Below are 24590 nucleotides of genomic sequence, written 5' to 3'. Positions count from 1 at the left end.
CATTATGCCCATGAATAAAAATCCATCTTTCTCGTCTTTATTCATGAATTTTGCTTTTATGGAATTGCCACATTTGATATGATTTAAAGAACTTCAATTCATCTTTGTCTTGTTGGATCCCATGAGGAGTTTTGTTTCGAGAGATATCTGCAAAACAAATATGCGATGCTTGTGAAGTGAGATGATATGCAATGCATCTTACCTGTTTTTGAAATATAGATCCCCGTTCATCTTGTTTGAGGGTTTTGACTTTGAGTGAGCTCTTTTGATTTACGCGTACTTCAAGTCTACTCAAGCTGACCCATGTTGTCCATTTTTTGAGTTTCCTAACAGTCACTGCACGTTTCTCTATTGGTAACTTCACTGAGAGAATCAGCTTCTCCGTGGCCCAACATTGTCCTGGGATTTCATCTGCATTTCTCTTACTGAAGATGTATCAGTTATCTTGTTGTCTAACTGATCATATTGTAAGAGTCAACAATCTCCTTTCATAGATACTGAAAATCATACTATTTCAGTCCTCATGCTAGAAGAAACCCACAGTTTATCACGTGTATTTTCCACTAAGGGAGCAAATTTCTTTGTGCCATTACGGATCTGGTAACTGCTTCTCTGCCCCCTAGGAGAATTAACTGTCTCATTTCATTTCCTCCTTTGCTCTTGTTGTCATTAGAATCTCTAATTTTCTAATGGTGCCTCGTAGTGTGCTGTATATTCATTTTTCTTACAAAGAAACCTTTTTTCAAAAATGATTTTTCAAAAGATCTGTTTTGTTCTCGAAAACTGAAACTCTCAATGTTTGTTTATAACAAAGTTCAGGCAACTCTAGGGCTTTATATCAAATCTCTTAGTAAAAGTAATCTCAATGAAGGTAAGTAATGAGATGACCTTCTGCTTTGGTTTTCAAAGTGTTCAAGCGATTGCTTGAAGGTATTTTGAGACAAAAGAAGCAATTTGCCTTTTATCTTTAGATATACTCTTTTTAACAGCATGAATAATAATGAGTAATTATTTGTTACACCATGACTCTTTATGGAAAAGTCTCTTATATTTTGAGAACGTCGTTTATTGATCCAGGTTGCTTACTTGATTAGAAAGGACTTCAAAGGCACGTAATGTATTTTATGGCTCAAAGCTATAAAAGAAAGAGTATTTCATAAGCTCAAAAAAGTGTTTAAGGGCTTATAAACTATAGATCACTATTATCTTGTCTTGGCATTTTCTTTTGCTACCTTGACAACAAAAATGATGATGAATATTTCAAATGAGGAACTTCTGTTTTTTTGTTATTCCCATATTTGTTAGGAATTTCTCTCAATTTTTGGAGTTTTATTGAATTCTTTGTTGTCAGACTTTCTTTGTAAGCTCACATGCCTTCAAGACAATTTTCTTAATTATATTTCTCTTTTTGCCCCCTAGTGTAGGGTGTGATCTTAGTGAAGGTTCTTGTGTAGGAAAAAAAACTTTAAATAGACTCGGCTCAAATTGGGACTGCAAAGGATAATTTTAAAGAAAGTGAAAGGAATATCAAAGATGGTCTTTCCTCATTTCAAGTAAGATCAGTTAAAACCAATAAACTTTGCCCACATCCAACGTAATGCTTTGGATTTGTAAGATACCATGTTTTGGAGCCCATGACAAACTAACGTACTACCAATCATTATTCATGCTGATAAAATGTGGATCCAAGACATAATTTGAGTGATAGTTGTTCCAATTGCATGTTTTTTTTTTTTTACTTGTTTGGTCATCTCTTTCAAAGGAATTGCTCTGAATATTATTCCAAACAAAACATTGATTTATTTCATTGAAATCACAAACAAAATCAGTTCTTTTAAAACCTCATTTAAGAAGAATGGATTCTCCTGTAAAAATAAAAAAAAATCAAATTGTTGAGTCGTTGAGATCATGCATGGGTTTTTTGGTGAGGTATATGCAAAGAGAATTTCCTGGCCAAAGCTTCATTGATTTGATTGGATGAAACACATCATACATAATACTTTTTCACAGAATCAGAGTTCACAGGCCTAGGTAAATCATCTCCATCCATCCTAGTTAACAACAGAGCTCCTCCAGAGAATGCCTTCTTTACTACATATGGGCCTTCATAGTTTGGTGCCCACTTGCTTCGGTCTTCACTTGGTAATGGCAAGATTTTTCGTAGTACAAGATCCCCTTCTTTGAATTCTCTAGGTCGAACTTTTCGGTCATATGCTTTGGCCATCCTTCTTTGGTACAGCTGGTGATGACAAATTGCAGCCAACCTCTTCTCACTTATCATGTTTAGCTGCTCATATCTCACTTTAGCCCATTCAGCTTCTTCTAGTTCAGATTCTATTAGTACTCTCAAAGATGGAATTTCTACTTCCAAAGGCATCACTGCCTCCATCCCAAATACTAATGAATAAGGTGTAGCTCCAGTGGATGTCCTTACTGCTGTACGATATGCATGCAGAGCAAAGGGAAGCATCTCATGCCAATCCTTGTAAGTGACTACCATCTTCTTGATATTCTTGTTTGCAGCTTCGACAACACCATTCATCTTTGGTCTATAAGGAGACGAGTTTGAATGTTTAATTTTCCACTTCGCACACAATTCTGTGATTATTTTTCCATTAAAATTTTGGGCGTTGTCGGTCACTATCTTCTCAGGTGTACCGTACCGACATATCAAATCTTTCTCAATGAAGCACTTGACCACTTTTTGAGTTACATGAGTATAAGAGCTGGCCTCCACCCACTTTGTGAAGTAATCAATGGCTACTAAGATAAATTGATGCCTATTGCTGGCCTTTGGGTTGATTGGACCAATCACATCTATTCCCCACATTGCAAATGGCCATGGTGATGTCATATTAGACAGAGGAGCTGGAGGTGCATTTATCTTATCACTGTACACTTGACATTTATGGCATTTTCTGACATAATCGATGCAATCTTTCTCCATGGTCATCCAGAAGTACCCAGATCGTTGCATTTGTCTAGCCATCATGTGCCCACTTGCATGAGTTGCACAAATTCCTTCATGAATTTCTTGCAATGCTACTTTAGCTTCGATTTCGTCTAGACATCTTAGTAAAGTTCCATTGAATGATCTTTTATATAGAATTTCTCCATCTAGGTAAAATTCCATGGCTAACCTTCTCAAGGTCTTCATATCTGCTTTAGATGCCCCCAAGGGATATTCTTGATATTGGATAAACCGCTTGATGTCATAAAACCATGGGTTCCCATCTATTTCTCCTTCGACTGAACAACAATGAGCTGGAAAATTTTTAATCTCAATATGGATTGGTTGTACCCTGATTCCGTAATCAATTTTGGCCATAGAAGCTAAGGTTGCCAAAGCATCAGCAAACTGGTTTTTGTCTCTTCCCATATGGGTAAAATCTATCTCATCAAAGCCCTCAGTCAGTTTTGAGAGATATTGTTGATATAGGATCAATTTTTCTTCTTTGGTCTGCCATTCGCCTTTCACTTGACAGATTATTAACATTGAATCCCCATAGACATCAAGCTTCTTTATTTTCATCTCCAAAGCAGCTTCCAACCCAAGGATACAAGCCTCATATTCAGCAGTATTGTTGGTACATTCAAATTGTAGTTTGATTGAGATGGGATATTGCTTATGGTCAGGTGAGATTATCACAGCCCCCGCTCCATTGCCAGATACATTCACTGCCCCATCAAAATACATAATCCACCAATCATTCTTCTCTTTGTCTTCTTCTACTATCAACACATCCTCATCCGGGAAGTCAAATTTCAAAGGCTCATAATCTTTGATAGCATTATCTGCCAAATGATCAGCAATTACACTTCCTTTTACAGATTTTCTTGTCTTGTATACAATGTCATACTCGGCCAACATTACTTGCCACCTTGCTATTCAGCTTGATAAGTAAGGTTTCTCAAAGATGTATTTAAGAGGATCCATTTTTGAGATCAACCAGGTGGTATAATACAACATATATTGTCGAAGACGCTTCGTGCTCCATACAAGAGCACAACACAGCCTTTCAATCATAGTATATCTGGATTCACAATCTGTAAACTTCTTGCTCAGATAATAGATAGCTTGCTCTTTTCTTCCAGACTCATCATGTTGTCCTAACACACAACCCATTGCTTCTTCCGTTACTGTCAAATACAAGATCAAAGGTCTTCCAGGTACAGGCGGCACTAACAAAGGTGGATTCTGTAGGTATTGCTTTATTTTATCAAAAGCTTCTTGACAATCTTTGTCCCAAGTACCAGGATTCTTTTTTCGAAGCAATCGAAAAATTGGGCTCACATGTTGCTGTTAACTGAGATATGAATCGTGCAATGTAATTCAAACGTCCCAAGAAACCTCTTACTTCTTTTTCGGTTTTAGGAGCTGTCATAGCCTGAATTGCTTTCACTTTATCAGGATCGACCTCTATTCCTTTATTACTTATCACAAACCCTAGCAACTTTCCAGACTTCACCCCAAATGAGCATTTTGCAGGATTCAATTTCAACTGATACTTCCTTAGTCTATCAAATAATTTTCTTAGAATCTGAACGTGATCTTCTTCATTCGTAGACTTGGCAACCATGTCATCCACATACACTTCAATCTCTTTATGTATCATATCATGAAAAAGTGTCACCATTGCCCTTTGATATGTGGCTCCAACATTCTTTAACCCGAATGGCATCACTTTGTAGCAAAATGTTCCCCATGGTGTGACAAAAGTGGTCTTCTCTTTATCTTCTTCAGCCATTTTAATCTGGTTATACCCGGAGAATCCATCCATGAAGGAATAAGTTGAGCTTCTAGCAGCATTGTCTACCAAGACATCTATGTGAGGCAAAGGAAAATTATCCTTTGGACTAGCTTTGTTTAGATCCCTGAAGTCCACACATACTCTGATTTTGTCGTCCTTCTTCGGTACAACCACTATGTTCGATACCCATTGAGGGTATTTAATGACTTCTAGAAAACCAGCATCCCACTGCTTCTTTATCTCGGCCTTGACCTTGAGTAGAATATCCGGGCGAAGTTCTTCTCAATTTCTGCTTGACAGGTTTACATCCTTCTATCAAAGGCACTCTGTGCACTACAATATCAATGTCTAAACCAGGCATATCTGCATAAGACCAGGCAAACACATCCATATACTCTTGTAGTAATGAGGTTAAACTGCATCTTTCTTCTGTAGTAATCAGAGTTCCAATCTTTAGCTCTCTTTTATCTTGCTCGGTGCCTACATTTATCACCTCTAATTCTTCTTTTGCAGGTTTCCAAGCATGCTCAGACTGTTCTACTTGTCTAGTAAACTCTTTCATATAATCTTCATTACATTCCTCTTCGTCCATTGCAATCACATCCTTATCAAAGTTTGGCCATTCATTTTCAATGCAATATGTTTGTGGATTTATGGAGGATTCGCTTTTCAGAATTCCTGAAGCGGAAGGTGTTTTGTGTAAATGCGTATCTTGTAGCCAAACAAAACAAAAAAGATAACAATTGCTGAAGAAAATGCAAGATCTCAATAATATTTTAAAAGTTGACTCAATAATTATGAAAAGACCTTATGTTGACATCTTAAACCAAGATTTTCAACTAGGTACAAAAACACAAAGCAAACTACAAAGCAAAGCACACAAAGTACATAAGAGCAAATATAAGCAGACGCTTATTCATTACTTCTTGAAAACAACTGGGGCTTCTTCAATCTCCCAATTATGGAATACTTCGTCAACAGCCAAGCTTTCGCACAAAGGTGTTGGTTGGAGCCTCCTCTAAGAGTGGACAGTTAACTGAGGTAACAGTTCATCTTCTTTTGCTTTTTGGCTCGTCATCAGAATTCCAGCCTTTTCCTTCACCTTCCTCTACATTGTTGATATCCATGAAAGCAAGTTTCTGCCCCAAGACTTCATCATGTTTTCAGGTTTCATCACATATGCTGACTTTGGGAAAGAAACATGGATAGGTGGGATTACAATGTCTTCTTCTTCTGGCTTCCTTCCTTCCATTCTGGCCAACCTTCTTTCTCGCTTAATCCTAGCAGCTCTCTGGTAATCATCTTTCTTAGGCTTAAAGCCAAGCTCAAACCTCTGATCAACAGCCTTAATTTTCATTATGTTGACTCTCTTGAGATTTCCAGCAATTGGATCATTCTGGAATGGTAGCCCATGTTTCAAAAAGCACTTAGCTATCATTCGGGCAGTATCAGAAATCATTGGTCTTCTTAACACCGTATTCTCTGGTACTCATTCAGTGTTCACAACCTCGAAGGCATGGAGATTTCCATCTTTGCAATCTTCTGCTTCAATATAAGGGACCGACACATTCCTTATCATGGACAAGGTTTCTTCTGCCTTAACTTTTACTAGAGTACCATTGATAATATACTTCAAACATTGGTGTAGAGATGATGTCACAGCCCCAGCGGCGTGTATCCATGGCCTTCCCAATAACATGCTATAAGAAGGATGGATATCCATCACTTGTAAGGTTATCAAAAACATCTGAGGCCCTATAAACAATTCAATGTCAATGGTCCCTATCACCTGTCTAGGGGAACCATCATATGCTCTAGCTGTCATCGTGCTTGGTCTCATGTAGTAAGCATCAATTGGCATCTCATCTAATATATGCTTGGTAGCACATTCAACGCTGAACCATTATCCACAAGTACTTTTGCCGATCAAATAGTCTTACATTTCAGTGATGTACAAAGGCTTGTTATGCCCAGTCCCTTCCGGGCCTAGCTCATCTTCTGTGAAGTATAAGTAATTGGAGGCTTGAATTCTTCCCACCAAATGTTCCATTGTATCTTGAGTAATATCCTGTGGCACATATGCTTCATTCAACACCTTTTGCAATGCCTTACGGTGTAACTCAGAACTCAAGATAAGTGACATTAAAGAGATTCTAGCAGGAGTTTTCTTCAACTGATCCACCACACTATACTCACTATGCTTCATCAACTTCAGAAATTCGTTGGACTCGTCTTCACTTATAGGCTTGTTCACTTCCATGCCTTTAAAAGCATCAACTATTTCTTTTCCTTTAGCTTTCCTCTGCCTCTCTAATTCTTCTGGTGTAAAACAACGACCACTTCGAGTTAAACCAGCCGATTTCAGGGTGAAAGATGGGAGTAGGGTTCTTAATGTTGAAAGAATACCCATAATTGTAAGGCATTGAGCCATAACTTTCACTGTTTGTGCATACAGGCTTGGTCAGGATTAGTTTTGGTGGACCACCCACAGTTGGTTGGAGTCTACAAACTTCCATTTTTGTCTCCTGACGGCCTATCATCCCAACTTCACTGCTCTCTTCTTCACTCTCTATCCTTAACATGCCGAAAGTCAGCATCCTTTTCACTTCTTGGTGAAATTCTTCACAATCATCAATGTGATGTCCCACCTTGCCATGAAACTTACAGTAATTATTTTCATTCATCACTGGTTCAAACTCAGATAAATATCCAGACTGTACCAGCATATCATACAGTCTTTCCATGGAAACCTTCAAAACTCTTTCCTTCTTACCCTCAATTCCTACAGCATTCACTCCTCCACTGCTTGCAGCATGATTGGGCAAAGGATTGGACTTCACATTCGGTGCATCATCAAAAGTTATCCATCCAGCCTTTATCAATTGCAGAAGCTTGTTTTTAAATGCATTGCAGCTTTCAATGTTATGCCCAGCAACGCCAGCATGATATTCACATTTCAGATCTGGCTTATACCAATTTGGGTATGGAGGTTGCAGTGGGGTTAAGGGAACGGGAGCTACTTGCCCAATACTCAACAACTTTGAGTACATTTCTCCCAAAGGAAGTGGCAATGGTGGCAATCGTTCTTGGGTTCTTTGAAAATTCCTTCTTGGAGGATTAACGATATGGTTACTTTGTTGGTCATGTGGTTGGTTTTGTTGGTTGGTAGGGAAAGGTTTAGTGAAGTTTACACTTGCAACTTGTTGGGTAGGCATTTGGAAGTTATAATGGTGGTAATTTGTTTTCTTACCCTTATACACTCCTTCCACGTTGTTCACCTCGGAATCCTTCTTTTTCCCAGTAAAGCCTTCTTCTCAGTAGGCTCTGACATTCTCCCCGCTCTTATCGCTTGTTCTATTCTCTCAGCGATAGTTACAGCATCATAGAAATGCTGAGCTGAACTACCCACGAGGTGTTCAAAGTAGGGAGATTTAAAAGTGTTAGAAAAAAGAGTGACCATTTCTTTTTCTAACAAAGAGGGTTGCACATGAGATGCTTTTTCACGCCATCTCAAAGCGTATTCTCTTACAGTCTCTTTGCTGCCCTTTTCCATGATTAACAAGCTTGACCTGTCCGGGGCTACCTCCATGTTGAATTTATACTGCTCCACAAAGGCTTTTACCAAATCTTTCCACTTTCTGATCTTGGTGTTATCCAGCCTTGTATACCAGCTTAATGCCGATCCAGAAAGACTGTCTTGAAAGAAATGGATGAGAAGTTTCTCATCATTCACTACTTCTGCCATCTTATTGCAATAAGATTTAAGATGAGTGACTGGGCATTCAGTTCCAGTATACTTGATGAATTCTGGTACCCTAAATTCCTTGGGTACAACTACATTTGGAACTAAACACATTTCTGCAGCATAAACAGGATCATATAAGTCTGCCCCTTCGACTGCCTTCAATCTCTCTTCTAGAGCAGTCAATTTATCATAATCGACATTTTCAGAGAATTTCATCCTTTGTGGGTCATCAGTTGCCAGGTTTACAGTAACTGGCACTTGTGCTGGTGGAACATTGGCAGTGAACTGTTGTTCAAATGAAGAGGGATTTGCCCCTAAATTTTGAGGCGGGAATACAAAGGAGCTGATGGCATAGATATAGATGGAGTTGCAACTGTCGGCTGGGTAGAGGTACCTTCCCCAGACTTGGATACTAGGGTCTGCTCGAGTAGACTTGTAAGTCGTGCTATATCGTTTTTCATGCTCTCTAACTCTCTTTGATAATGAGCCTCTAGTTGGCTCTTTCTTCATTCTCCATTATCTTCCTTCGTAGTCGAGTGTAATGAATTTTATGGCCTCTTGGGGGACCTATATTTCAACCTGGATGAATGCAAGTAAACTAAATGAAATGCACAAATGGATGCAAAATGCCATATGGTTTATGCATGTTTGTTATTGGTTTCAAATTTTCTTTTAACTTATGATAAGGAACAAACCAGATCAGATTCTCTTAAAAAAAAGTTCTCACTGAGGACTCCAAACCTACAGGGACTTGAACCGATTTAGGGGAGAAATTTGATGCCATAAATCAGAATCAAAATAAGCATTTCTCATTATTTTACAATATTACAATTACAACAGACTCAATCTTTCCAAAGCCTTGGACCGTCATATGCTGAGATCTCATTAATTCCATCTCTGATCAACCCAAAAAAACGATGGAATTCATTTCTAGTCATTGGCTCACCGTCTGCTATTTGTTGGGCTATACCTCTTAATCCTAAAGCATAATTCTTGGCATCATCTGCTTGTACATGATAACGCATAGCTTCAGAAGCCCAACATTCTGCTTCTCTTTCTGCATTTTCTTTTTCTGATGATAAGGTCTGCTCAATAGAAAGCAAATGATCCACTCGCTCATCTAAATTGGCAATTATTATATCTTGACTTCGGCACTGCTCCTGGAGTGATTCATTTGTCTCTTCCAACTTCAATACCATTTCCTCAGCTTTTGATGCTCTTCCAATCCATCTCTTCATGCTAACATCTTGCCTCTTCTTATCCTCTGACAAAAGTACATATTTTTCTTGTAGTTGCTGGAACTTAAGTTGTTGCTGTTGTAGTTGAGCTAACAAATCATCCTTTTCTTTTCTTGTGTTAGCCAAAGCTTTTTCTTGAGTGATTAGATTAGATTCTAACCTTCTTCTTTTAGCCCCTAACTCTTCCACTTCAGCATTCAAACTTAGGTTGTAAGATTCTTGTTGGGCGCGAACTTCTTCGTATATGTCTTCAGCAGACTGAATCAAAGACCTCGGTGGCCCTTCAAAAGGAGGAACTCTGTACCCTTTCCCTCTCGTCTTTTGCCATATCGGATACCCTTTAGTTGTTTTTCCTTCTACTCTTTTAGCAGAAGTAACCCTACCAGGATGTTTCCATGCCTTCCTCACTGACTCTAATAATTTCTTCGAGGTCTTGAAATCTTCATAAAATGTTGCCAGTTCGGTAGTCCTTGGAATAAACTGCTCAAATCCAAACTGTCGCAAAACCATGTTGGGACAATAACTAATACAGCAACGGGCTCCTATCAACGGAACCCATGGGTACTCACCACAGTATGCCAGATAAGATTTGAAGTAAGAGTATCGACTCCTCCAATGAAACTGAGATTTACTTAAACTTCGAAACATTGATTCCCATGTGGATCTTCCTACTTCATGCAAATGTTTTTCAGTGAAATTCTCCAGCTTAGAATAAAGATGCCATGGGGTACCGATCAAACCTGAAATCTTCCCCTCAATCATATGACTCACAGTCCAGACAAACAACAACTGCAAACAACATCTTAAACGACCCCTTCCAGCTCTTCTACAATAATTTAAGGATGAGAAGGTTTCTGCCAATATCGCTGCAGCAGGGTTGATTTTAAGGGTCACCACACTTTTAAATACATTAACAGCCTCAAAATCGATCATTCCCTCGGCAGATGGGAAAAGAACCAACCATATATGCCTAAGGCCAAAACTCTCAATCGAATTTCGTTGCTCTCATCGCGTAATCTCCTGTTGAATATGGCTTCTAGTACATTCCAAAACCAACCCTGGCTATTTCCTCGTTTAGTCGCCTATGCTTTTGCTAGTTGACAGTCTATTTGAGTAATCCAAGCAAAATTAGAAGGTGCATGCTCTGTATGTGTGTAAAAGTACACCTTTTCTGACTTGGGACAATCTAACAGGGCATCATACTCCTCGATAGTAGGAGTCATATCCACAGTATCAAAAGTGAAGCACCGATATTCTGGATCCCAAAACCCTATCATGGCTTGAAAACAAGCATGTTGGACCCTAATTTTCAGTAAATGTGATAGATCCCCGTATTGTTTCTGAAAATCGATTTGATCATGAGAGGATAACTTTTCCCAACAATCTAGCAACTGTCCTGTACCAAGTGGCTTGTCATCTAATTTAACATGCTCTGGCAATTGAGACTCAAACTTGGATGGCAAACAATCCCCTTCATCATATTGGTTCAATTCTGATCTGGTCAAAAATTCCTCAATAGTAATGGGCTTTTCCATCTCACACTTCCTATAAGGATCGGTGGAGATTTAATGAGAATATGAAATGTATATGAATATGTATGTTAATGCATTGATATTTGTTTGTGTCCTAAAGGTATATCCTAATTGATAAGATCTAGCTCATAGGGTTTGGCTCAGTTGATTCTAATCTTAAAGATTTTCTTTGGTTCTTAGATTGCCCGAATTACCCATGGGGTAATCAGCCTCTTAACCTTATACAACATGAGTATGGGAAGAAAATTCCACAATACCCGTTGCATAGGGTGAGTTACAATCCAAGCGAAAGTCCAAATGAGCATCAGTGGACATAAGTCACACTTGCCACCTGAATCTTTCTTTTCTAATCTTAAAAAGGACGAGCTCGGGTCCAGAGCTTTTATGGGTTCACCGTGAAGTGTGTGAATACACAAATAAATAACATGCATGCATGTGTAATTAAAAAATGAAATGATTTACAATTGATATTGCATAAAATAAATAGTGCAAATAAAATAAATACAAAAAAATAAACAGCAATAAAAAAAACAAATGAAAAAAACACACACAAGCAGTTGGTTCAACCCTATTCCCCAGTGGAGTCGCCATTCTGTCGATACACGACGTCGGGCGACGGCTCCGTTCATTTTTGTTTATTTAACAAAAAGATTTTTTTTTTTATTTTTATTGGGGAAATGAAAATTTTATTGGAGTCGCCATCTAGTAATTTGAGGGAACTAGAAATCCCAAATTAGACACTGGTCCAGAGATTCAGGTACTGGGTTAGTTATGACTAAGGGAAGGTAGACACCACCCTTAAAACATCCTTTCAAAAGAAAGGTTACCCTTACTCGTGTGTTTTTATATTTGATTAAATGCTATTATATTTTGAGCTTATTTGCAATTTTTTTTTTTTATAAAATAGTTAACGTCGGTCCCTAAAAATAGGAGACGCGTTAAAAAATGACATCAGTCCCTAAAAATAGGAGACTCGTCTAAAATATTGACACTTAACCCTAAAAAGGAGATTTACGTCTTAGTTACAAGAGAAAATAATGGACATAACCCTTATTTGGTATAAATCCTTGACATCGGTCCTTTTCTGTAAAAAGAGACGTGTCGACCAAAACAAAAAATATTCGTAGGAGACGCGTTAAAAATGACATCAGTTCCTAGAAATAGGAAACTTGTCTAAAATATTGACGTTTAACCCTAAAAAGGAGAATTACGTCGGAGTTACCAAAAAAAAATATGGACATAATCCATATTTGATATTTAAACTTTTGACATCGGTCCTTTTATGAAAAAGAGACATGTCGACGAACAGTATTTGTTTATAAAATAAAAGTTATTTTTATATCGTTGAGAAATGGGTATAACCATATTTGAGATTTTGGCTTTGGACCCACGAAACGATAACATGATAGGATGGGTGTTAGATCCGCGTTATTTTCCTTTTATATTTATTTTTGTTTTATTTTTTATTTTTATTTTGTTAAAGTGTGATATTGTACAATAAACATGCTACATTCAGCAGCACAACGATTGAGACATGCTAGAAATTTTAGGACTCGGAAAAGCAGCAGTTATTTGTTCTCCCATATTACAAAATTACGGTACAGTTTTGTGTGCAAAGTAACATGACATCAATGCCTACTGCAAGAACTCCCTTGGTTTTGTTTTATTATTTTTTTAATTTTTTTATTATTATAACACACACACACACAAAAATATATATATAATTCTTTAGGCTGTCACCAGTGCTAATATATTGTCATTTAGCCCAACCTGATCACATGGGGTTGTAGAAAAAATGCATAGGATCCGTTTCATATAAGATTTGTTAAATTCGGTGGACATTAGGTACATTGAATGCAGCTGCAAAGTAGTCAACCAGACCAGCTTTTTTCAGAGAAAAAAAATAAAATCTGCAGACAAAAACTGATTGAGTAGGCCTCTTTAGGCTGTCACCAGTGCTAATATATTGTCATTTAGCCCAACCTGATCACATGGGGTTGTAGAAAAACTGCAGAGGATCATTTTCGTATAAGATTTGTTAAATTTAGTGGATGTTAGGTACATTAAATGCAGTTGCAAAGTAGTCAACCAGACCAGCTTTTTTCAGAAAAATAAAGAAGATAATGAACAGTGATTTTTTATCAAAGTCCATTTCAGTCCTTTCTCTTTCAATTTAGCCCTAATTGACCCTAAACCTTTTTATTTAATGCAATTCGCCCCCTAATTAACTTGGTAAAAATTAAATTTGGTCTTTTAAAATTCAGATTTTCTCAATTAAGCCCAAATTAAACTCCCAAACTTAATTTTTCACCAATTAAGCCCCAAATAAAATTAATTTGACCCATTTAAAATATAATTAAGTCCTTGCACTTAATCAAATCCTTCAATTGGACCCAAATTAATTCTTAAACATAATTAAAATTTAATTCGGCCCATGATCAAATCAAATTGGCCCATTAAAAATTTAATTATGTCATTGAACTTAATTTTTATGCAAATTCATCCGATAATCATTTAATTTGACCTTGAATTTGTATTTTTTCTTCATTTCTTAGGCACAATAAGGTACAATTAGGCCTTGAACTTCCTCCAAAATTGCAGCTTGATTCCCCGATTTCCTTTCTCCACATTGTCAGCCTTTATTTTTATTTTTTAATTTTTATTTTGAAAAAGAAATTGATTTTTTTTTATTTTTATAAATAATAATAGAAATAAAATAACATTCAAGAAAATCTTGGTGAGTCCAAAATTGGGTTACAACAAACGTCACTGGGCAGATATGAGACCCTTTTGAGACCAGATAGAAAACCTACCCCTGTTCACATAATGAATAGAACCTGTCCTTAGGTTGTATGTGCTATTGTTATTTGCATAAGGGCAAACCCTTCTTGAAGCATCTTGAACTCAAGACTTATGGGTGACACATTGGCCGTTGCTCCGAAAATTTTCATTGTAGAGTTTGGGCAAAAATCACGATTCTTGTCCATCATACAAGAGTTACGACCATATTGTCACCTCTCGAAGGGTGAGTTCATCATATAGATTACATTTTCATACATTTGTCATGCATGCACCAGAATGAAAAGTAGGTCCCCTACGAGTCCACAACACCTAACTTTGAACGATGAAAAGTACGAAAGATGAAGAGTGTGCTCGCCGAAAAGTCCATTTTTAAGAAGAGTTGGAGTTTCTAAAGACATGTGTGACTCGCCTCTAGCTTACTCGAGCAGATACTGAAAAATAACTCTAGGAAAGTTCTTTCCAACCGACCTATCATTTTTGTTCAAAACCCAATAATGACTCTGCCAGAGGAAATTGGGGGCAAAATTTGTCAAGAGCCTCGCTGTAATCATGTATTTTTTGCAAAAGTTTTGGTGGGAAGGCTGACCAAAGGGAATTGCATCACCGCTGCATATTGGAGCCTATTCTTGTTCTACAAAAAAAAAAAAAAAAACCTTAGTTTGATCATGCCTGCAAAATTTCTTGATTTTTATTTCAACCTATTCCAGTTTTTGTTGGTAACTTGGCTCAAAATTCCGCAATATCTTCCTTGTCAAATGAGCCTTTCTTGTTAATAAGATCATGTGTTTTTAACATACCTCCATTTTTGTTGTTGTTTCATGCAAATAACATTTTGAGCATAACTTTTAAGCATGAAACCATCACACCAAGAATATTTGGGGTGTGTTTCCTTCCTTTCAAAACTATGCATGATCGCACATGTTCACAAGGATTTTTGGGAATTCAAAGTTTAGTACAGAAACTAAAATCATGTTGATGTTTGTCCAAAACAAACGAGTTCTGAAAATTCAGGTGATTCCTTAGAAAGGTAACCATACACCTAGAAAAACCCAAAAAAAAAATAACCCATGAAGTGACTCCAAAAGCTGAGTTTTATTTGAATGAATAATGAGAAATCATGTTGCATACTCGCATGAAAGCAAGACTTACCGATCCTAAATGCATGCATTTGAGATGAAGAAAGGCCATCCTTGATAATTCTTTCACAAGGCTTAAATATATATCATTTGCAGTCCCCTTTTGAGCCTAATAAATATTTCTTGAAAAATAACCTTGGCTAGGATCACACCCCACACTGGGGGCAAGTGCGATGACATAGAGAAAACCTCAATGATCGAAAGTGCCCAAGCAATACTAGGGAGCATAAAAGAAAATTCTCAATCATCAAAGGTGCCCGAACAAATGTAGAGGGGCATGAAGAAAATCCAAAGGATCCAAAAGTTTTGAGCAAAAAAAAAAAAAAAAAAAACAATATGATGCTCCTCAAAACCATATGAAGAAAACAGAAGCAAAGAGAAAAAGCCCAAGCCCAACACAAGGGGGCACGATAGACAGTTTTCGAAGGACATTTAAATGACAAAAGGTCAAGAAACAAGCACAAGTGATCCTTAGTTTTGAAAATCCCTTAAACACTTTTTGAGCCTACAAATATCATTTTCTTCATAGCCAAGAGCCCAAGCCTACATTACGTGCCTAATCAAGCCCTTTCTGATCAAAGGCAAGCAATCTGGATCGGTAGGCAATGCTTTCTCATGTGAACCAATTCATTATTCGTGCAAATAAAATAAATGCTTTGAACCTCGGTTCTCAATAACCCTCAAATTGAGATTTAAACCTTTTCTGACAAACCAGAGGTCACTTCATATTTTTTACCAAAAGCCAAAACAAGAAGTTTTCATCACTTCTGATAACCTCTCCATAGGAATCACTTGAATGTTTTAGAATGAGTTTGCTTTGAATCGATGTCAAAATAATTTTTGTGTTTGGAATAACTTTGGAATTTCAAAAATTCTGCATGAAAACAACTCCTTGTCAAACCTTCCTTCATATAGCCTCGTCCACAAACCCGAATTGAACACTTGGGGGCATGATCAAGCTAGGGAGTAATAAAGAAACATATGATAGGGCAGGCTCCATGATTCCCATTCTAAGAAAATGTCGAGCAAAGTTGGCAACCCTTGAGATAAAGGGGCGGAGGACAAAGAAGTACGATGATATCAAGTCTTTCCTAGAGGTAAAAATCACAAGAGATGACTCGAGTAAGCAAGAGCGAAGAAGCCATCGAAGTTCACTGCCAACACTCCAACTTTTGAGAAAAGAAACACACCATGAAGAAAGGGGGACCTATTTTCCTCAGGTAAGTATACATGCATATTGATCATAATGCATTGCTTTTAACATTGTCAGGTCGGTGTTTCATCATCATCTTTTGGGTAGTGTGTTTTTTAACCCTACCTCATTTTGAGTGCGCCTTTGAGCTCCCACCTCTTTTTGTGAGCGCCTTTGAGCTATCATCTCGGGTAGTGCGTTTTTCTAACCCTACCTCATTTCGAGTGCGCCGTTGAGCCCTCACTTCTCAGGTAGCGCGTTTTCTAACCCTACCTCATTTCGAGTGCGCCTTTGAGCCCTCGCCAACATTTTTCTTGGGTAGGTCACCCATTACAATGAGACCACACTTCATATTCTTTCCATCTGGGTAGGTCACCCATCATAATGAGACCATTTTTTTTCACATTCTTTCCACCTGGGTTGGTCACCCATGACAATGAGACCGCGTTCTTCATATTTTTTCCATCTGGGTTGGTCACCCATTACAATGAGACCACACTTCATATTTTTTCCATTTTTGGGTAGGTCACCCATTACAATGAGACCGCACTTCATATTCTTTCTATTTGGGTAGGTCGCCCATCACAACGAGACCGTTCATCATATTTTTCCATCTGGGTAGGTCACCCATTACAATGAGACCCCACTTTCATATTTTTTTCCATTTTCGGGTAGGTCACCCATGACAATGAGACTGCACTTCATCATATTTTTTCCATCTGGGTAGGTCACCCATTACAATGAGACCACACTTCATCATATTTTTTCCATTTGGGTAGGTCACCCATTATAATGAGACCGCACATCACATTCTTTCTATTTGGGTAGGTCGCCCATCACAACGAGACCACCTTTTCATATTCTTTCCACATAGGGTTCGTCACCCGTACAATGAGACCAACATAGGGTTCGTCACCCGTACAATGAGACTAGCTTTTTTCTAGGGTTCGTCACCCGTACAATGAGACCAGCACTAGGGTTCATCACCCGTACAATGAGACCAGCAACACTAGGGTTCGTCACCCGTTCAATGAGACCAGCACTAGGGTTAGTCACCCGTACAATGAGACCAGAATGAGGTCGCCATCGCCAGATGGGATCTCATGTAGCTTTGGTTAAAGGGAATCGCCAGATGGGATTTCAGGTTGACCGAGTTACACATATTTTTGTTCCAGTTGAATGAGGTCGCCAGATGGGATCTCATGTAGCTTTGGTTAAAGGGAATCGCCAGATGGGATTTCAGGTTAACCGAGTTACACACATTTTAGTTCCAGTCGAATGAGGTCGCCAGATGGGATCTCATGTAACTTTGGTTAAAGGGAATCGTCAGATGGGATTTCAGGTTAACCGAGTTACACATATTTTCGTTCCAGTTGAATGAGGTCGCCAGATGGGATCTCAGGTAAACCCAATGTGTGGGCAGGTCGCCCGTGAAAATAGACTATTGGGAGATAGTGGGTCGGTCGCCCGTGAAAATAGACTAGGGTGAGTATATGTGGGCAGGTCGCCCGTGAAAATAGATCAGTGTGAGTGTGTGGGCAGGTCGCCCAAGATAATGAAATCATTTTCCTTTTGTTTTCTTTACAAAGCTTACTATGCAAAATTTTGAGGACTTTTGCTTCGTAAGCATTGTAAAGAGGGGGCATCTGTTGCTACCCAATTTTTGACCCATGTTTCGATATATTTTCAAAAAATCCAAAAAATTGAGAAAAACAAAGAAAATCCAAAAAATATGTTTTTTAATATATTTTCGTCATTTTAGCATTTTCAACGTCGTCTAAAAAAGAATTTAAATTGTTAAAAGATTTTCAAACGCGTTCGACTTTTCACGCGTCATTTTTAAATCATTGATTTTTCGCATTTGAGTCGACGTTGATATTTTTCGTTTTCAAAAAATACAAAAAAAATAAGAAAAATCAAAATTTACAAAAAAGAAAGAAGTTGAGGGACCAAGTTGAAAAACCTAGCAAATGTTTTCCTATAAATACCATGCTAAACTGATTTTTTGAGAGGGGGGGCAATTTTGACACATTATAGAAAAAACACAAGAACCCTAAAAATCGACTCTTTCTCCCCACTCAAAAAAAACTAGCCGGCGGCGCCTCCCCTACTGGTTTTGATTTTTTGTTCCCCGGGGTCCTTGGATTTTTCTCTCCCGGAACCAGAGAGCCAAGGACCCCCACCATTTCAGATCCCCACATTTCTCCACGCCATTCCCCCCATTTTCTTCTCCTCTTCCCCGGCGATCTTGCCTTTCACCCGACTCTCCCAAAGCCAGAGAAAACCAAAGGATCGGCACCTTCACCCCAAAATCATCCCCACAAGCAAACCAAACAGCGCCCCCGGTTTTGATTTTCTCTCCATTGCCGGTCGAAACTTCTTTTTCCTCGGCGAACAGGTCGTTCATTCGTCCCCCACTGATTCCATTTTCATCTTCTTCCTCAGCCCTTGCACAGGCCACCGTCCCTCTCCCCTCACAAACCCGACCACAACTCCCTCTTTTCCTCCGATCTGCCTCACAACAGCCAAGATCCAGCAGACCCAGCTCCTTCTTCCAGCAGCAACGGCCCCTCCCAGTACAGCAGCGCCGTCTTCTTCCAGCAGCAGCCGAGCACGGTGGCGCCCAAGGAGTCAGATCAGTCGGCCCACTCCAGCTTCCTTGACACCACTGAAACCAACGGCTAGACCGCCCCTTTTCACACCACAGATCTTCCCACCTTCGGCCTCCCACCGTAGAAGCTCCAGCCTCCAGCCCTTCGCCGTCGCCGCCAGACCTGCCACCGATTGAAGAAGGAAAGAACGGACCACGAAGAAGGAAGAAGACAGAACCGGAGCAGATCTGCAAAAGAGATAAAAGCCGAAGCAGATTTCAAAAACAAAGGAAGTAAAAATCTAAAATCAACTGTTTGTGGCCCTTTTTGCGTTTCTTGTTGCAGGTAGAAGCAGTATTCACCGCCGGCGAGGAAGAAGGGAGGACCCCCCTGCTGCGTTGTTGTTTTTTCCGGCGGCGCGTGGGCCCACGCGCCGCTAGTGGTGGTGGCGCGTGGAGCAGACGCGCCACCACCGTTCAGCTGCCCAGAAGATGCTCCCAGCACTGTGTCAGTGGTGCAGAAGGTGTTCCTGTGAATTCCAGATTGTTTTAGGGCTGTTACTGTAATTTCCAAATTGTTTAATGTAATATTTATTTAGTTTTGAGTTTTTTGTGATTTTGTATTTTGTAAATATGGATGTTAAAGAAAAAAAAAAGAAAAGGAGAAAGAAAAGGAAAAAGAAACAAAAAATAGTGAAAGTGTATGTGTGTGTTTGTTTATTTTTTTTTATTGAATTATTTTTTATTTTCTTATTTATGATAAAATTGCAAAGATTAAAGAAGAATTTAATATTTTGATTGGATCACGGTTAAGAATTATTAACTTATACGTAAGTGATATTTCTAATTTTCGATGAAAAGACAATTATTAAAACTTCTTTAACGCATCAAATTCACGAAGCAGCTTACCTCAGGTAGGGTGCGTTAGGGGTGTTAATACCTTCCCTAACCACAACCAGTCCCGTACCCGTGAATCTCTGACAAGACCAGTACATCCGGTTTTCTAGTAGCCTTCAATAAATTACTAGGTGGCGACTCCAACGAACCAAAATCAAGAAAACGCTACAATGAGACTTAAATCGCCAGCCGATGCCGCGCGCTGATTTTTTTTTGGGGTGTGACAGAATGGCGACTCCACTGGGGAAGGTATTGTTTCTGACATTATTGGACTAAGCTTTGTGTATTTTATGTGTTTAAGTTTTTGCATTTTTATCTTTTTTGTTAATATTTATTTCCATGCATTTTATAGAATTGTCTCATGCATCACCTGTATTTATTTTTGAAAGCACACACAAGCTTCTAGGTTAGGTGGGGAACTAGCGATCTGCCCTAAGACTATTGGTCAGGGTTCAGATGCGTGAAACACCCAACTCATATCTGAGTGTCTGCTTGGTAATGGTGGGTATACGTACCTTAACCATTCCTTGCAACGCCCCCATACTGTCTTTACGAAGAACGTCACTGGGCAGATATGAGACCCTTTTGAGACCAGATAGAAAACCTACCCCTGTTCACATAATGAATAGAACTTGTCCTTAGGTTGTATGTGCTATTGTTATTTGCATAAGGGCAAACCCTTCTTGAAGCATCTTGAACTCAAGACTTATGGGTGACACATTGGTCGTTGCTCCGAAAATTTTCATTGTAGAGTTTGGGCAAAAATCACGATTCTTGTCCATCATACAAGAGTTACGACCATATTGTCACCTCTCGAAGGGTGAGTTCATCATATAGATTACATTTTCATACATTTGTCATGCATGCACCAGAATGAAAAGTAGGTCCCCTACGAGTCCACAACACCTGACTTTGAACGATGAAAAGTACGAAAGATGAAGAGTGTGCTCGCCGAAAAGTCCATTTTTAAGAAGAGTTGGAGTTTCTAAAGACATGTGTGACTCGCCTCTAGCTTACTCGAGCAGATACTGAAAAATAACTCTAGGAAAGTTCTTTCCAACCGACCTATCATTTTTGTTCAAAACCCAATAATGACTCTGCCAGAGGAAATTGGGGGCAAAATTTGTCAAGAGCCTCGTTGTAATCATGTATTTTTTGCAAAAGTTTTGGTGGGAAGGCTGACCAAAGGGTATTGCATCACCGCTGCATATTGGAGCCTATTCTTGTTCTACAAAAAAAAAAAAAAAAAACCTTAGTTTGATCATGCCTGTAAAATTTCTTGATTTTTATTTCAACCTATTCCAGTTTTTGTTGGTAACTTGGCTCAAAATTCCGCAATATCTTCCTTGTCAAATGAGCCTTTCTTGTTAATAAGATCATGTGTTTTTAACATACCTCCATTTTTGTTGTTGTTTCATGCAAATAACATTTTGAGCATAACTTTTAAGCATGAAACCATCACACCAAGAATATTTGGGGTGTGTTTCCTTCCTTTCAAAACTATGCATGATCGCACATGTTCACAAGGATTTTTGGGAATTCAAAGTTTAGTACAGAAACTGAAATCATGTTGATGTTTGTCCAAAACAAACGAGTTCTGAAAATTCAGGTGATTCCTTAGAAAGGTAACCATACACCTAGAAAAACCCAAAAAAAAAAAAAAAACCCATGAAGTGACTCCAAAAGCTGAGTTTTATTTGAATGAATAATGAGAAATCATGTTGCATACTCGCATGAAAGCAAGACTTACCGATCCTAAATGCATGCATTTGAGATGAAGAAAGGCCATCCTTGATAATTCTTTCACAAGGCTTAAATATATATCATTTGCAGTCCCCTTTTGAGCCTAATAAATATTTCTTGAAAAATAACCTTGGCTAGGATCACACCCCACACTGGGGGCAAGTGCGATGACATAGAGAAAACCTCAATGATCGAAAGTGCCCAAGCAATACTAGGGAGCATAAAAGAAAATTCTCAATCATCAAAGGTGCCCGAACAAATGTAGAGGGGCATGAAGAAAATCCAAAGGATTCAAAAGTTTTGTCACACCCCCTCAAAAAAATTATAAAGGCACGACATCGGCTGGCGATTTTCGTTGTGTTCTAAGGATTTGGTTCTTTGGAGTCGCCACCTAGTATTTGGTCACTAGGAACCCTAACTGGTCTTTCAGAGATTCTAAGGCAAGGGACTGGTTGCGTAAAGGGAAGGTACTAGCACCCCTAATACGCCCTACCTAAGGTAAGCTGCTTGGTGTTTGGTTTGCTCCATAGTCTATGGTGTTGGTGTCTTCTAAACCCGTCAATTTATTTTGGATAGAAATCTAAGGAGATTCCATGTGCTATAAAAGCTCATTTTTCCTTTAGTATTTCAAAAGTCGGTGACTCGTAAATCGCAAGGAAAAGAAGAAGAAAAAAACGAAGAAAATTTCACAGTTACATAAAAAACAATTTTATACTTTTCACGACTCGTAAACCGTGGAGAAAAAAAATTAAAATTTTGAAATGTTCTCGATCGCAACCAAAGCTTCTTTCAAACATGTGCGTTGATTTATTACTCCCGATAATATTTTGGATGTTCGTCCTTTTAAGGATTTCTTCATCCAAACATTAGCGGTGAACAATAACCACAACTTCTCCTCCCAAAATAAGATTTTTTATAGTTTTTGGAATATTGGCCAATACCCTTTGGAGTTTTACAAACAGGTTGTAAAATCCACAAATGCAAGAAAATGATTTGTGTTTAAGAAATCCATGTGAAAACACATTTTCAAAACTTCCAATATTTTTTTTTAATATAAAAAGAACATTCAAAACATGTTAGTGTATTGGCCGTATGCATGAAAACAAAACATTTTTTTTTAGTAAACATTTTTTTTTGACGAAAACCGGGTATTTTAATACCGAATTTGTATCTTGACAATATAAAAATACAAACCGGTATTGACCCAAAATACAATAATAAAATTACAGAAAAATCACAAATTCTTTGAAATAATTTTTTTTGAAGATTTTTTTATTTTTTTTTTTTTTTTTTTAGGGCTGACCCATCGGGGCCCACATGGCTGGGCTGAACCCAGCAGGCCTCATGTGAACAGTGAAATAAATATGATGTGAACAGTGAAATAGCATTTCACTGTTCACGTGAATTATATGTGATGTGAACAGTGAATTAACATTTCACTGTTCAAGTGAATTATATTTCACTTCAACAGTGAAATGCAAGGAAATGGTGCATGCACAGCGACGAAGGGGTGCAAACCTGGTGGCAGAAATGATGTTGAAGACGATGGCGAACACTCCCAGTGATGCTGGTGGCGGTGGACAGGAAGCCAATGGGGGCTCACGATGGTTCTGACGGTGGCAGTGGTTGGGAAGCTCGATGACAGCAGCTGTTTTCTCTTCTTCTTCCCCTTTACAGAGGCGTTGCTTCTTCTCTTGGTTTCCCTCAGTCAGCAATGTTCTTCCCTCTATATGGCAGCTTTGTGGAGGCGCTGGTAGTGGTGGCCGGGGAGTGACTTGGACGGTGGTCGGTGACTGTGGAGTGCGGTGTTCAGCCCTTCTTCCTTTTCTTCTCTGCGTTCCTCTTCAGCTATGTTCTCCTCTGCTTCCCTTTTCTCCTTCTGCTCCCAACTGTGCTGTTGTCGACTAGGAAGATAGTGGTAGCTGGCGGTGATGGCTTTGTTCTTCTTCTTCTCGCAGCAGAGGCGCGGGTTGCTGCCTTTTCTTCAATGGTGCTGCTACGTCTGGGGAGAAGATGATGCAACCACCGTGTGTGACGTCTTAGTGGCTTCTTGAGGTGGAGATGTCGGTGAGAAAACGAGTGATGATGGTGGTGGTTGATGAGGGCCAACGGCGGAGAGGGAAAGAGAAAAAGAGGCTGGTTGCAGGAAAACTGGGCAGTAATGGCTGATTTTCGTCCGACTTGTGTGTTTCTTTTCTCCCCCCATAGGTCTGGTGGCAGAAATGATGTTGAAGACGATGGCGAACACTCCCAGTGATGCTGGTGGCGGTGGACAGGAAGCCAATGGGGGCTCACGATGGTTCTGACGGTGGCAGTGGTTGGGAAGCGCAACTGTTTTCTGCAGTATTTCTTCTTCTTTATGTAGACGCACGTACCTCTGTCTTCCTCCTTTTTGCTTATGTCTGGTTCTTCTCCTCTTGATCCCGGGTGTTTCCTTCTGTCAGCTGTTCATCCTTCTCTGTGTACAATGGTCTCCCCTCTCGGTCGTCCCCTCACTGTCTCATTGCTTTTTTTTGTTTTGTTTCCTCCTCCCTCTCTTCTCTGTTCGTTCCTTCTCCGGTTTCTTCTCTCTCTCTCTTCGGGTTCTCTCCTCCTCTCTCTCTTCGGTTTTCTTTGTTTTTTCTTTGGGTTCTTTTTTTTTCTTTTCTGTCTTCCCCCCTTTCTTCTCTCTTTCGGTTCTCCATTTATAGAACCAGCGGGCGTGGCTTCACTGTGGAGCCAAGGAGCGGGTCGAGGAGCGGCTGTCGGGGAGCGGCTGTCCAGGCGGGCCTCCCTCGGCTTCGGCAGCGCGGCGGGTGGTCGGCCAGTGTCTTCTGTCGGTGGCCACCGGCGTGGGGCCTCGGTCGGTGACAAGAGGGACCTGCAGAAAATAAATAATGCAAACTTTTCCTTCTTCCCCGCTGTAATGTTCGGGGAAGAAGAAAGTGAACAGTGCCGTTCAAAACGGCACCGTTCGGTCTCCTT

At 39.2% G+C, this 24590-nt stretch overlaps 1 pseudogene; it reads right to left on the bottom strand.

Annotated features, from left to right (window-relative positions):
* Window positions 1–1934: 1934 nt before the first annotated feature.
* LOC118042927 (uncharacterized) lies at window positions 1935–9006 on the bottom strand (annotated as a pseudogene).
* Between the last annotated feature and the right edge of the window lie 15584 nt (window positions 9007–24590).

Source organism: Populus alba, chromosome 1, assembly GCF_005239225.2.
Source record: "Populus alba chromosome 1, ASM523922v2, whole genome shotgun sequence".
NCBI classification, from domain to species: Eukaryota; Viridiplantae; Streptophyta; class Magnoliopsida; order Malpighiales; family Salicaceae; genus Populus; species Populus alba.
This window is presented reverse-complemented; position numbering and strand designations above follow the sequence as displayed.